Source organism: Drosophila serrata, unplaced genomic scaffold (assembly GCF_035046125.1).
Source record: "Drosophila serrata isolate PLE 108 unplaced genomic scaffold, ASM3504612v1 contig_165, whole genome shotgun sequence".
NCBI lineage: Eukaryota > Metazoa > Arthropoda > Insecta > Diptera > Drosophilidae > Drosophila > Drosophila serrata.
In genome coordinates, this window is record NW_028257063.1 from 2667840 (window position 1) to 2681225 (window position 13386).

Sequence of the window (13386 nt, forward strand, 5' to 3'; positions counted from 1 at the left end):
CAACGGCGGCTTGCCCGACTTAATTAATGGATCATTTAATAATACATATTTCTAATTTCTGAACAAAAACAGAAAAAAAACATAAACATTAACATTAACGGATTGCGGATCAGCTTTCACAGCCTCGAGAGAGACTTTGGCAGGTGGTCTCAAATGATTTTTCATTAAATTAAACTCCACTTGAGGTCATTAAAATGTAAATTCAGCATTATCTAAGTTAGCCTTATTTGTTTTGGCCGAGATTTGATTTTAATTATTAATCTCAATTTTGTAGAATTCGATTTTCGGGCTTTTATTTCCGCCCTTTGATTTGTTTGCTTACTTTATTGATTTACCATAATGCTTCCGGGTACTTGCAATTAAATAAAATCCAGACTGCTTATTATTGCAGTTAAATTAGTTATTTGTTTATTTGTTGGCCCAATGCAATTTCTGTTAATTAAAACAGCAATTTTGGCTTTAGAGTTTGGCTAACTTCATGAACATGATTATTGACATTACTGCAGCATAACTGCACATATTTTAATAATCAATTCAATTGCAATATATAAATGCAATTTTAATTACCATATCTGGGCCGCCGCCCTGTCACCATAATTCTAACCTTTTTCTGGTTCAAACACGCCTCGATGGCCACTCGACTGTGGCAGTGGCAGTGACAGAAAAATATACAAACAATTAAATTTAATTTTCCAGGATAGCCATCGTCGGAGGAGCAAAGAGGCAGACAGCCAGCCAGTCAGTCAGTCTGTCCGTCCGTCCGTCGGAGGAAGTAAAAAACAACAATGCATAATTAAGTACACTGAATTCATTAAATTTTAATTAAAACATTTGAACGACCAATGGATTTTTATTTTGCCTGGCGACTTAGCAAGGCGACGGCAATAATGGAAAGGGCGGCATCCACCACTAGCCGACTTTCTAATGCTTTAACCAACGTTTTTCCGCGCTAAAATTGATTTTCTTCAGAACTTTCTGCAGCGGGGATCTAAGCCCAGTTGGGAAAGTCAACAGAACCATCACGCAGCGGAAAACTTCATTAAAAGTGGGCAGCAGTTGGTTCAAACTGGGAAAGGGGAGGCCGAGGGGTCTTGCCGCCAATGTGACGACGCCTGGCGCGGTTCCACTTCCTGCGACCAAACGTACTTTTACCCGGGTTGGTACTCGGTATTGGTGGCTCTGGAGCTCTGGCACTCTGGCACTCGAAGCACTCTGGCACTCTGGGTACCAACTCGCAGACGCAGCACAGAATCGAACACATAATCATATTTAATAAGCGAGAGAGCTGCAAGTGTGCAATGTGGCATGGTTCTGGTGCTCCTCTTTATGTTGTCCAGGGACTGCACTGAGAGGAATTTTATGTATGCAGAAAGGGATTTCCCCTTTAGATACTTTTATGTATATGAAGTCGCGATTTTCTACCCTAACACTACAGAGAAGATAAGTTCTAAGTCCCGATTTGTCTCTCTCTATCCTATTTCTATTCAATGTAACAAATTTAAATTTTCCCTGAGCGCAATATGTTTCCTCTTGATAAACAATCTCTAATTTTTAATCCACATGTCTAAATACGAATTATCCTGCTTCCCCTGAGATTTGAATATTGAATTTAATAACATGTTATCTATAGCGATTTCTTTACGTGTGCTGCCCCTCCTTCAACTGATGTTATAGTCCCTCCTCCTTCTCCTGCTCCTGCTCCTCCTTCTCCTCCTGCTGCTGCTGCTGCTGCTGATGATGATGATGATGAAACTGATGCAACAAGTGCAACAGAATCGAGCACAGATGTGCTGCAAACCGGTTGAGCAACTGCTTCGTCTAAACGCAATTTGTTAACCTGACTGACAAACTGCTGCGGCCTGTTGGTGCTGCTGCACTTGTTGCTGCTGCTGCTGCTGCTCCTGCTGCTTCTCCTGCTGAGGTGCGATTGCAATTAAGTGCCAGAACCTGAACCAGTTTCCTAGCCCATGAATCCTGTCCGGCAGCAAACACTTCATTCATAAAATTACGCGCCTGTTGCGTGATGTGGTCGCTAGATAAGCGGTCCAGGAGAATTGGAGGAGTCGGAGTCGGAGTCGGAGTCAGGATCGGGATCTGAGGCAGCTTGCGGGCCCCAGTTAGGGCCAAGGAAACCTGTTGAAAATCCACTCGCACATCGACTAACTTCTTGACTGGCAGGAAAACAGCAACCGAAAAAACTCGCTTTTCCTGGTAATTAATGAAAGCTGACTGGACTCCATCTACAGCTCTCGGGCTAAGATCTTCTGCACCATCTGCAGGTTACTGGCTACTGTTGCCGCCAGTTATTAAAATGTTGCGATAAGTTCAGCTTGGCCCGGCACATTTGTATGCAAAGTGCCAACAGTTTTTCTCTCCTCCTCCTGCCCTGTTTGATGATGATCCGACAGAGCTCCGGCAGGAAGTTGTCTCTGGAAAGTGATATTGAAAACTGCACTCAAAATGGATTACTTCCTTTCTCCAAGTCCAGTGCTAGTCCCTGTCCCTGTCCCTTTGGTGTGAATGGCTGACAGAGATGGACCTTAGATTGCTTCGTTGAACTTTGGGGGAAATGCTCTGCTCTGCGATATGTGTGGCGATATGCAGGCTAAAAGGCAAAAGGAAAAGCGACAGCTTTGAACAAGTTTAAAGACAAGACTGCAGGGAAGGAAAAGTCTTTGTTCCCTCAACAATGTCCAGGAATACCCTTATAATATCTGCTCTGGAAACATCCAACTAAAAACTGTCTTTCTCAGTCATTTGTTGTAGTGTCTTCTTGAAAAGCTCAACCTACAAATTGAATTTGCTGCCATTTGTGTTGCACTCGAGAAGCTTTCTCACACCTCCCACCCCATGAAGACCCAGTGGCAAGTGGCAAGTGGCAAGTTCCAAGTGGGCCCCACCCGCATGTTCCGGCAATCAACTGCCACGCCATTTAGCATCATTAAATTACTAGGTCAAAACATCAGTACAGGCCATAAAAAATGTCACAGCTCCCCCAAGAGAATCTAGAGAACTGAAAAATGCGACTCGAAGACATATGTCAGAGGGCACACTGCTACTGCGAAGGCATTTGAAAAATGCAGAAGCCTCTGAGGCACTTGACAAACCCAAAATGAAAAGTCAACTTTGGCTCATTATAGTTCACACACACACACACACCACTCCCATCGGAAAAGCTGCGGCAATGAGTCTTCGTCCCTTTTGGGGCAAAAGCAAATCCAGACAACATTTGTCAGTTTGTGGGCCGCATAATCTGCGACATAATCGCCGGCAGAGAGCACAATTATCTATGTCAACGGAAAAATGTTCTCAGGGCGAGAAAAGAAAATGGAAATGGGAATGGAAAAGCCTCAAGTGCCCGACGGTCAGCCAATTAGAACGTTTAAATATTTAAAAAGATAAATCTACGAGAAGACACACTACTTGATGTAATGCTCAGAACCTAATGACAAATTTAATGCTCCACTCGAATCGGGAGCCAAGATCTGAATAGTAATGGGAACTTTTTCAGCAGGGGGTCTTCTGTCGACACATGTCGAAGGCAAACAAAACGAACACAACTCGAGTCGAGAGTTTGAAGGTTATTAAAAAATTAAAGCAGAAGAACTGGACCCCGCCGAGGAGGGTGAAAAAATAACCAACCAAACACATTATTCACTCATTAAAATCATCAGCCTTAATAGCCTAGGAAGGAGAAAAAAAAGCGAAATTATAAGTATGTATATTTCTCGTTTTTTTTTACAAGCTTCTGCTGGTAAGAATTATTAACAAAAATTTCTGGAAAACTCCTCCTCGGTCGGGTACATAAATAATGCAATGTTCGTTCCCTGGCCAAAGAAAAGCAAAATGTGATGAAAAGAGTACTGGAAAAAGGGGGAAGAAGGCAGAAATAAAAAACATAAACAGACGTCACAGCATATGAAGAGTAAGAGAATAAAAAATATAAAAAAAGGGAAGGGTGGTAAGCTCAGAACCTGAGTTGAGACTAAGCGAAATCGGGACTTTGGATCAGGCTGCATTAACTTTTGCAGACCCTTTAGAGGAATTAGTGGATGAATTCATAAAAACGGCAATCTAAGTCGAATAATTTTTATAAAGAACATATATAGATCTACTATAAATAACAATAAATTTAATTTTTATACTGAGTTTTAGTTTGTTTAAAATTGTGGTAAAATATAAAATCACTTGATGTATTTATTACTCGAACTATTTCGTACTTTACTTTAATATTTGCTATTTACAGCCGTTTGTAAATATTAACACTTCCATAAAATCTTTAATTTAGACAAACATTTGACTCGTAAATATAAAACATAATTAGGCTTTGCATTTTCATTGCATTGTAGCAAATGAAACGTATGTTAAATTTCTAATTATTCCCAAAATAACCAACAAACTAAAAGCCATATATATTTAGCAACAATTAGTAATAAGAAAATCCATCATTTCGACATTAAATATTTATATTTGTACTATTTCCAATATAAATGTTTAGAGCTTATTATGGCTCTTAGCTTGGGGCAGTAAAATTTCAAAACATCCATTAGTTTTAGGCACAAAATGCGCTTATGGCAGACAACAATAACAAAACAACAACGGCGGGAACAACAAATTAAAGTTCAAAGTGCAAATCATCAAATTTACTTACTCCAACGCTAACATGGCCCAATGATTTGTTATGGGCCCGTTGGCTTGGCTTGGCTCGGCTTGGTGTCTGCTCTTGGCCAACAGCTCTGGGCCAAGAGCCATCCATAAGACTATCCCAAAACGGCCATTGTAGGGCAGCCGTAAAAAAAGATGAAGCGATGAAACAGGCCCTGTTGTAATTGCGACGCTTATCCGTGCAACTAGATGGGGAGGATGGCAATGAGTATACAAACTTTTCCTATGTGTATATCTGAATATATATATATATATGCACAGTCGCATTCACACATTCGCATATATATCACGAAAAAAGAGAGACTATAATCGACCAGGAAATACCCTTTTAGTTGGTTTATAATCTTATAACAAGCTAACATAAGGCACTTGATCATTAAGCTCATAGCACGTCTTAAGTACATTTAAAATAATAATAATATACAAGAAAATAAATACTATAATCATCAAGACAATACCCTTAAGGATTTAAGATTTCTTAGTTAGTTTATAATATTATTAAAATCACAATGTTTAATTATAATTATCTATATAATATCCCGAAGAATATAAATGTTTATTAATTTAATTCGTTTAACTAATATATCCCGAAGACCTGAGAATGTTTGTTGAAGAATGCCAGAATATCGGGGATCACTTGATTCTCCCATTTAAATATTTTATTTTACTTTAATTCAAAAGAATTATGCAACAATTAAAAAATTAAAAAAATGCAAGAAGCCCATTTAAAGTGCGATAAAAATGAAATTAGGTGCTGGTATTTATTAGCCAAGATTACTTTATGGGTTCAGTGAGGGCTGAGAAAAATGATGATACCCTAAAGAAAAAGGAGAGCGTCAAGTGCTGCAGATACAGATACGAAAAATGTTTGCCTTACCGCAGAAGCAAAGTGTGGAGCTTGCTGGGGAGGAGGAGGAGGAAAACCTGGAGATTGGGGGCTTCAGACTGTGTCTCAGATCTGGGTATCAACGAACGAATGAGTGAGCGAGTGTCTTGGGAATCGTCACAGGCCTGAGAATAATTAATTCCCACGAATTAATGTGCACGGCAGCAACAGCAGCAGCAGCAGCAGCAGCAGTTGAGGCAACGGCAAGGTGTCGGTGTCTGAAGGAAGTGGGGATTCTGGCCGGGCCTGTATCTCAATCTTCCTTCTACAAGTTGAAGCTTAAGTTACTTTGCCTTGGCTGGGGCGAAATTAATATCTGTTGCTGCTGCAGCCTCTATCTTCCTTTTTGGCATCGCTTTACCTGCCGCCACTTGCTACAAATTACACGCAGCTTGAGAAACTGCCAAGTCCTCATCCTCATCATTCCCCCCAAAAAAAGCATAGGAGAAAAAAATAAATATATATATATATATATTTAGTCACCTTAATGAATTCTACACATGATGTGCTTGGCTGGGAGTTTGTGACAAAAGCCTGCACAGATTTGCCGGCGTAAATTTGCACAGCAAAGAAAGTTTCCCCAAGTACTTACACTCAGCTCCTCCCGGTTCCCCAACTTCAGCTCCGTTGTCGCCCCCCAGCTGCGGATACTTTATAATTTTATGCGAAATTTTTGCCGGCATGTGTTCAGGATTCTCTGACGGTTTTTTTTACCTCCATATATATGTTTATACATATTTTTTGTGGCCTAAAAAGGAACGATCCGTAAATTGGCAAGCATGCAAAGTCACAGGAAGTGAGCTGAGATTGGTATTTTTCAACTTGAAAATTGTATAATGCGTTTGATCGCAAATCTAATTTACAGAGCCTTAAGTTGGATTTGGATTTGAGAGTTTTTCTATTAGGGAAAATGTATGCAAAATTTCTCACAACATATGCTGGGGATTTTGTATTGATATTTATTTTTTTGGAATTTAATATAAGCTTGGCACAACTGAAAATTAAAGCAGAAAAAGTTTGCTAGAGTATATGATAATTTAACAGATACTTTTTAGTTCCTCAAACTTCTTCAATATACTTTTACGCAACGCCTTAGACTTGTCTTGAATTTTCCCGGGAATTTTTCAACCATCCTTATGAGATCACTGTCCAAGTGACTTCCGCAACAAGTCACAGTTTTATCCAAGTCAAGCAGGGATACCCTTTTTGCCAGGAGCCGCCCACTCGGGCTATATTAAATAATTATATTTTTAATTAAAATAGATTAAAGCCGTGTTGTGTGCTCGAGAGCCTTGTGAGGTGATTAAATAAAAAAAAAAACAGAAATGGCAGACTGAGACTTGAGGAGCTAAGAAGCGGGCTTTCTGGGTTCTGTGGGTTCTGGGGCGGAAAGTGGCGAAAAGGAAAACTGCTGCCACAGGATGTGGTTGTGGAAAGGATGAGGAGGAGCAGAAGGAGGGAGCCAGGTGGGTAAAGCCTTAACCATCGCAAGGCGGATGAAAAACACAAATCACTTCAAGTTGTTGATGTTGCTGTTGAGATTATGACGATGATGAAAAGCGCGCGCGCTCTGGTTTTTCCTCCCTCTCCCCTCCACGCTTTCCCTCCAGCTTTTCCTATACAAACACACCTACAAATGGGGATATACCGAATGAAATAAAAGCCAAAAACAACAACACCAAAGGCGCCTGCCAGAAGGACTTGAGGCGTTCACTGGGATTAAAAAGTGAAAAACTTTGGCGGCTGGGCGTTGATGAGCGGCAAGGATTCACAGGCAAGGATTCGGATTTTCGCTGTTGAAACTGCAGAAGAAGAAAAACAACAAGGAGAGAGACCTCTTTGCGGTAACCATTCACCATTTTAAGTATACAAATATGTATGTATAGCAATTATGCAAGTATCATTAAAAGCCAAGTTGCCTTAGGCTACAATTTATGGACAAAAAAGCAAAAAGAAGCAGGTACCTTTAGCTACCAATTTTGATGTCGCTGGTATCTATTAGGAGGGATTATGGAAAAGAAAGGGAAAACTCTTTTCAATGCCTGTGTAATTGTATACAGGTTTCTCAGAAACAGACCGGATTATTCTCAATTATTTTTATTAAACAGAAGCTGTGCGGCGACACAGGGCGAGACTGTAATGCGATCTCCAAATAGAAAAGACACAAAATCCGACTACTGCATAATCAAACAAATCCCTTCACAAAGAAAAACGGATACTCTACTATACTTCTCAAGTGGATAAGAAATAACACACAAACAGGGTCATATAAATAACACTTCCTTGTCCCATGTCCTTGTTGTGGGTCAAGACGCCAAAACAGAAAACAATTCCTGCAACCTGATCGCTTCTTCCTTCAGAATTTGTTTACTAATTAATGTCACAAACTGCAATGCGATATTTTTCAGAGACCCAGGGTCATGGCATTGGGATTATGTGTTGATATTTGAATTTAAACTAATGCTGGGCTCATAAATAAAAAACCCAGGATTGCTTCCCTTCCCTTCTTCTGGAGGCGTTTTGTGTCTTGTTTGTGTTTGCGCCGCCGGCAGGCTACAATTAGCTGAGCCGAGTCCGAGGGCCACCTCCTGGGCTCCGGGCTCAGTTCCCTCTGAGTGTGTGTTGTGTGTGTGTGTCACCCATGTGGCACAATCTTGTCTTGGATTTTATTTTTAACCGCACATTCCTCAAAACGCCCGCAGGGTCTCTTTAATACCCAAGTCCTCCTGTGTGTGTGTGTGTGTGTGTGTGCCTCGTATCGTCGCTTTGACTCTGTGTTTTTTGCCTCTGACAATGATGTTTTCATGACCTTTGCGGGGGTTTTCATTCCATTTCAGTCAGTCGCCGGTCGCTTTTCTTTATTTTCTGTTTCTGTTCCTTTGTGAAATCATTTATTGATGCCGCTTCGGTTTGGCTGTTCTGCCAGAGACGGCAAAGGAGAGGGATGTGAGTCCCTTTGGGGCATGTGGCATGTACAAAAATACACATACTCGTACATATGATCTTTTGTTTTATTCCCGATTGGGCACGGCACTTGGGGAAAATAGGTATTAAATCAGGCGAGGAATGAAGATTTTTAGCAAGGTTTATCTTTGATTTTATAAAAAAATATTGAAAGGATTTTATAAAAGGTAAAGGATGGCAGGTGACTGATGGGATTATACTCAGGAGCTTAGTATTTTATAAATATTTTAATGACTTGTAAAAGATGTTCAAAATCGTTGAAAGGGTTTAGCTTTTGGCTACAGAAATAGTTGAGATAAATTCTCCATTATTACCCCCTTCTTCCTTTTAATATAAACACTTACTATGATTGGCTATATTTTTCCAATTTTCTTAGAGTGCCTTTTCCTACCAAAATTTTCCAATTTTCTTTTCTTTTTTTTGTCGAGCCCGGCTCGTTCATGTATGAGCACACACAATTATTTTAATACATTGTTCTCTCCCCTTGGACCGCACAAGCATCGTGACGCTTATTACGAATAGATACAAATATATCTTGAAGATATGATGATGCCGCTGAAAATTGAGTTGCTCGGCTGCGTATGGAGATGTGTTGGCGGTGCGTTAATAAAATAAAAATTGTTTGATGTTGTGTTAAGTAGCTATAAAATTTGAAAAATGAGCCCATTTAGTAGGTAGTTAGAGAGGCGGACTGACGACAGTCAGGGCTTTCATTTGCATGAGCAACAGTCTGCCGTATGTGGGAGCTTCTATTGCTGATGTGGACCCCGGGTCTAAGGATGATGATGATCATGATGTGCCAAGCTGGTCGCCGTATCAGGCCCCACTGACAGCCCCGTAATATATGCCCGAAGCTAATGAGCTTTCTGCGAGCTCCGCGTCCTGCAGCTAAGCCCCAGTGAGCTAATTACGACATCGAGTGAATGTGAACGTGGACGTGAATATCCTCTGCACATGATAGACGACCTGCGCCAAAGCTCCTTGTGTCCCTAAATCTCTTTTATATAAACTCCTGGACAGAATATTTCACGCTCTCAGCACAATATGTGTGTGTGTTTTGCAGGAGGACGGGCTTTTCTGGGTCCCAACCTCGGGCTCTGTCTCACATCTCTCAAAATGTTTTGCTGTTTAAACAATTTAAGCAGAGAGAAACGACGGAGAGATGGAAAATATACCAAGCTAATAGAATGTTTAATCTAGAAATTCTAGGTAAATTAATGTGATCTAAGGAATTTAGTTAGAGTCTTTTATTTAATGGGAATATATCTTGGAAATTGTGCAAATAGCTGAGCATAAGGTTGCTTAAGGGGCTGCATAATTGTTCAGGCTAAAAGCTGTGTGGATAGCTCTTTATTTAACTGAACAAATTTTTATTTATTCCTCAATATTCAATTGATAAAATGTCGAAATTGAATGAATTAATTCATAATCAAGGCAGCAAAGCTGCTAAATTTGGTTTAAACCTAATTATTATATAAATTAAAGAGTTTTTGTATTCATTTAAGAGTTGTTTTATTAATTAAACTCAAAGATTGAATCCCTGTGCAATACCTTTGCACATCTTAGCTCTACATATTCATAGCCTGCAGCATTCCGCAATGATTGCGGACTAAATCTGTCATAATCTGCTGCCTCTGTATGTGTGGTGATGCCAATGCAACCGCATTTGGCCAAGACCAAGACAGGGACAATCTTTCAATCAGACCGCGCAAACACCAAAGCCGCCATCGCCGCCCGTCACTTGGCAGAGAAACCGCAGTGCAAACAAAAAGCGCAGCGACAAGGCGCGGCCCCAATGGAACCCTTGCCCTTGACACCACCCAACTTGGCAAATAAGGCCCGCCCACCTGGACACACACACACACACAACCACCCACCCACCTGACACACACCTGTGCTCGAGCACCTTGAGCAAATGCGGCTCTGTGGGAGTTTGAGGCAAAGGCGATTGTGCGGCAGCATAAGTGGCACGTTCTTGGTTGCATATTTGTTCAAGTTTATGGCGACAAGCGATGCCATTTGCCATTTGCCATTCGGCATTCGCCAGCTGATGACTTGTTCGATACAAGAGTCGTGAAAAACGAGAAACTCAAAAGGGGGCGAAGGGTGGCGGGCGGTGGAAAAAAGGATTTCCACGCCTCGCCAGGTGAGCGCAACACTAAAGTGTTAAGTGTAGATATTTTTTATTTAAGCGTAAAACTCGTGTGGCAAAGTCAGCAAAAAAGAAAATGGAGAGACCATCAAGTGGAAGGGAAAACCAGAAAAGAAAAAGGATTTGGAATTTTCGGTAACTGAAGAGGGGAATACCCTGGAAAGGTAATTAAGGAAAGAGTAAAAAATAAAATATTGGCTATTTTCATCAAAAAGATGATACATATTTACTGGAAGATTATATCAATAAAGTTGAAAGATTTAGAGTTACTTTTTCTAGGAACATGTTCCTTTATCAGTAACCATTATTTCCTAGAAAACTTTCCTGGAACACTCAGAGCTATTTTCTTGAAACAACTTCATACAAGGAACTTCCCCATTTTCAAGGGTATCCAAATAGAAAGTATCAGGCCGAGTTATCGAAAAAATATAAGCCAGGAAATCAGTGGAGGTGGTGCAAAAAAATTTGCATGCAAGTCAGAGAGGAGAACCCACTCGGACTGGGGGCTTGTGCCGGGTTTGTGCTTAGCGATAACACTTTGACAGGATTACGCCTGCTTAAGGACCGCATCAAAGTCGACACCCGCACACATGCTCACGTCCTCACGGCAAGGATATTACCGCAGCGCTTTTTGCGCTGCCCGCCTACTTCCCTCTTCGATTGCCAATTGAAAAGACATTTGCAGGCACATTTGCCTCCTCTATACACTCCCCAACACACACACACTCCACTCCACTCCACTCAACCGAACTGAACTCGATTCGTTGTGGAACAAAGTTTGCATGACTTAAAAGTTATGTGGGGATTGGGTCCTGCCACTGGGCTCGTTTGTGCCCTTTCTGCTGCCTGATGCCCCGGACGTGAGGTAATTTCTAATATTTAGCTCTAAATTAAGTTAAGAAGAAAGGGTTGCAGGAGCCTTGCGGTTTGCTTGGCTGCTTCTTAAAGACGTCTCTCCGTGTTGGCCTTTTCCAGGCATATTTTATTGCAGGTCGCAATACGAAACCATTTTGCCGGCATTCGTATTCGTCGTCTGTGTCTGGACAGTTGGTTTATTGGTCACACTTGGGCTCTCACATAATTTATGTGGGAATCTTAAGCAAGTCACTCCCCATCACATCACTCAGCCCAGTCAGCCCAGTCAGCCAAGTCAGCCAAGTTACCACCAAGTCATTGCCAAGACACTGAGACACTGTTGTTGCCTAGGCCAAGCTCAGATGAATTGTGTGAACCAAATTAAAATCAAAACAAAGCATCGGAAGGGAACTTGAATTGCATACTATATACTACATCGTATGTACATATACTCGCAGGGAGTGAACGACAATCTAGATATCCTATCTGGTAGATAGTCTAACCCTTCTGGAGCTGGCTCATATACCCTGCCATCAAAGAGTCGTCGACTTTGAAGGAGGAAAGCCTACAAGTAGAGAGAATCATATTTCACACAGAGAAAATGTTTGATTACTCTTGAAGGAATATAATGCTTGATTTAACTGGTTATTTTTGTTTTGTTTGTTTTGTCTTTACACTTACAGAATATATTTTCTAAAGGTAATTAATGCTATTATTTGTAATTGAAATTGGAGTGAAAGAGGTGAAAGGTTTGTGTTTTCAGTTATTTATTTTATTTGCACTGCAAGATTCTCTTTAATTGGGTAATTGAGAGCACTTTGAATCCTTAATGTTCCGGAAAAATCTTTAAATGGTTTCTTCTTTGAGTATAAATATATGTAATAAATCCATAATAAGATCGTAATGGATTATATATCTTCCTTATTCCCTTCCTTATCACCTATGTAATTTCTTTTAATCTGTCTAATATAGTTTATTTAAGTTCCTTTATTTTTCTCCCCGTGCATGGATGTTGCTACCTCTAAACTGAAACGGGAACTTCTTTTTTAAGTGGAACTTCGCGCAGTTCAACTTGCTCATTGCGTGTGCCAAAGGCTTCCTTTTTCCGTTCCCAAAGCCCAATGCATGCCGCTAATTGCCGAGTACTTGAGAAACTTACTACCGCTAAAAGTCAAGCAAGCATTTATTAAACTCATTAAAAAATCGGGCAAGGGGGGGAGCGGGAAAAGTTGCAGAAAACTATAAGCATTGCGTGTCTAGGAACGGGGACCACGATGTGTAATGTGTATGCTCTTTGAGGGGGGCGGTGTATGTGTGCCTGCCCCCCTGAGCCTAAACAAAGAACGCACTGATATGCTGCCACGCCCCCTCGCTACCGCTAATGCATCAGCTTCCCTGGGTAAGCTTTTGATATGCAAATTTTTGGAAATTTTGTAACGAAAAACCCCCAGCCAGAGGGACGACACACAGTAACACCCACCCGATCCCACAAAACAGTTATAATTAATTGCCTGTTCAAAAATTGTCAAACCCACTCACCCTACGCACTCTACGGTGACAACACGGCCCACGCAAAAAGCTTCAATCAATAAAAAGTTGAGCCATCCCAGAGCTATACTTATAGATACCGAAACGGATACTTTATGACGGAAACTGGTTCGCATTTGGTTGGAGTTGAAGATCAAAGCCCCTTCATCAGAGGCGGTAAGTAGTACCTGTTGTTGCTGTCGCTGTTCTGGGTGATTTTTTGTTGTTTCTGTTGGAACATCCGCTGTCTGCCCACACGGTGGAGACACCGACGCGTTGGTACAGTGGATCTGATTATAATCCATACTTTAATCAAAAAGTATCTTAAAAAGAGAGT

The 13386-nt window shown here is 40.9% G+C and overlaps 1 protein-coding gene across 2 annotated transcripts in view; it reads right to left on the reverse strand.

The window, feature by feature from the left end:
* Window positions 1-13386, reverse strand: part of LOC110177834 (SAM50-like protein CG7639) — a 114635-nt gene that overhangs the window by 76343 nt on the left and 24906 nt on the right. The gene's annotated exons all lie outside the window — the stretch shown is intronic.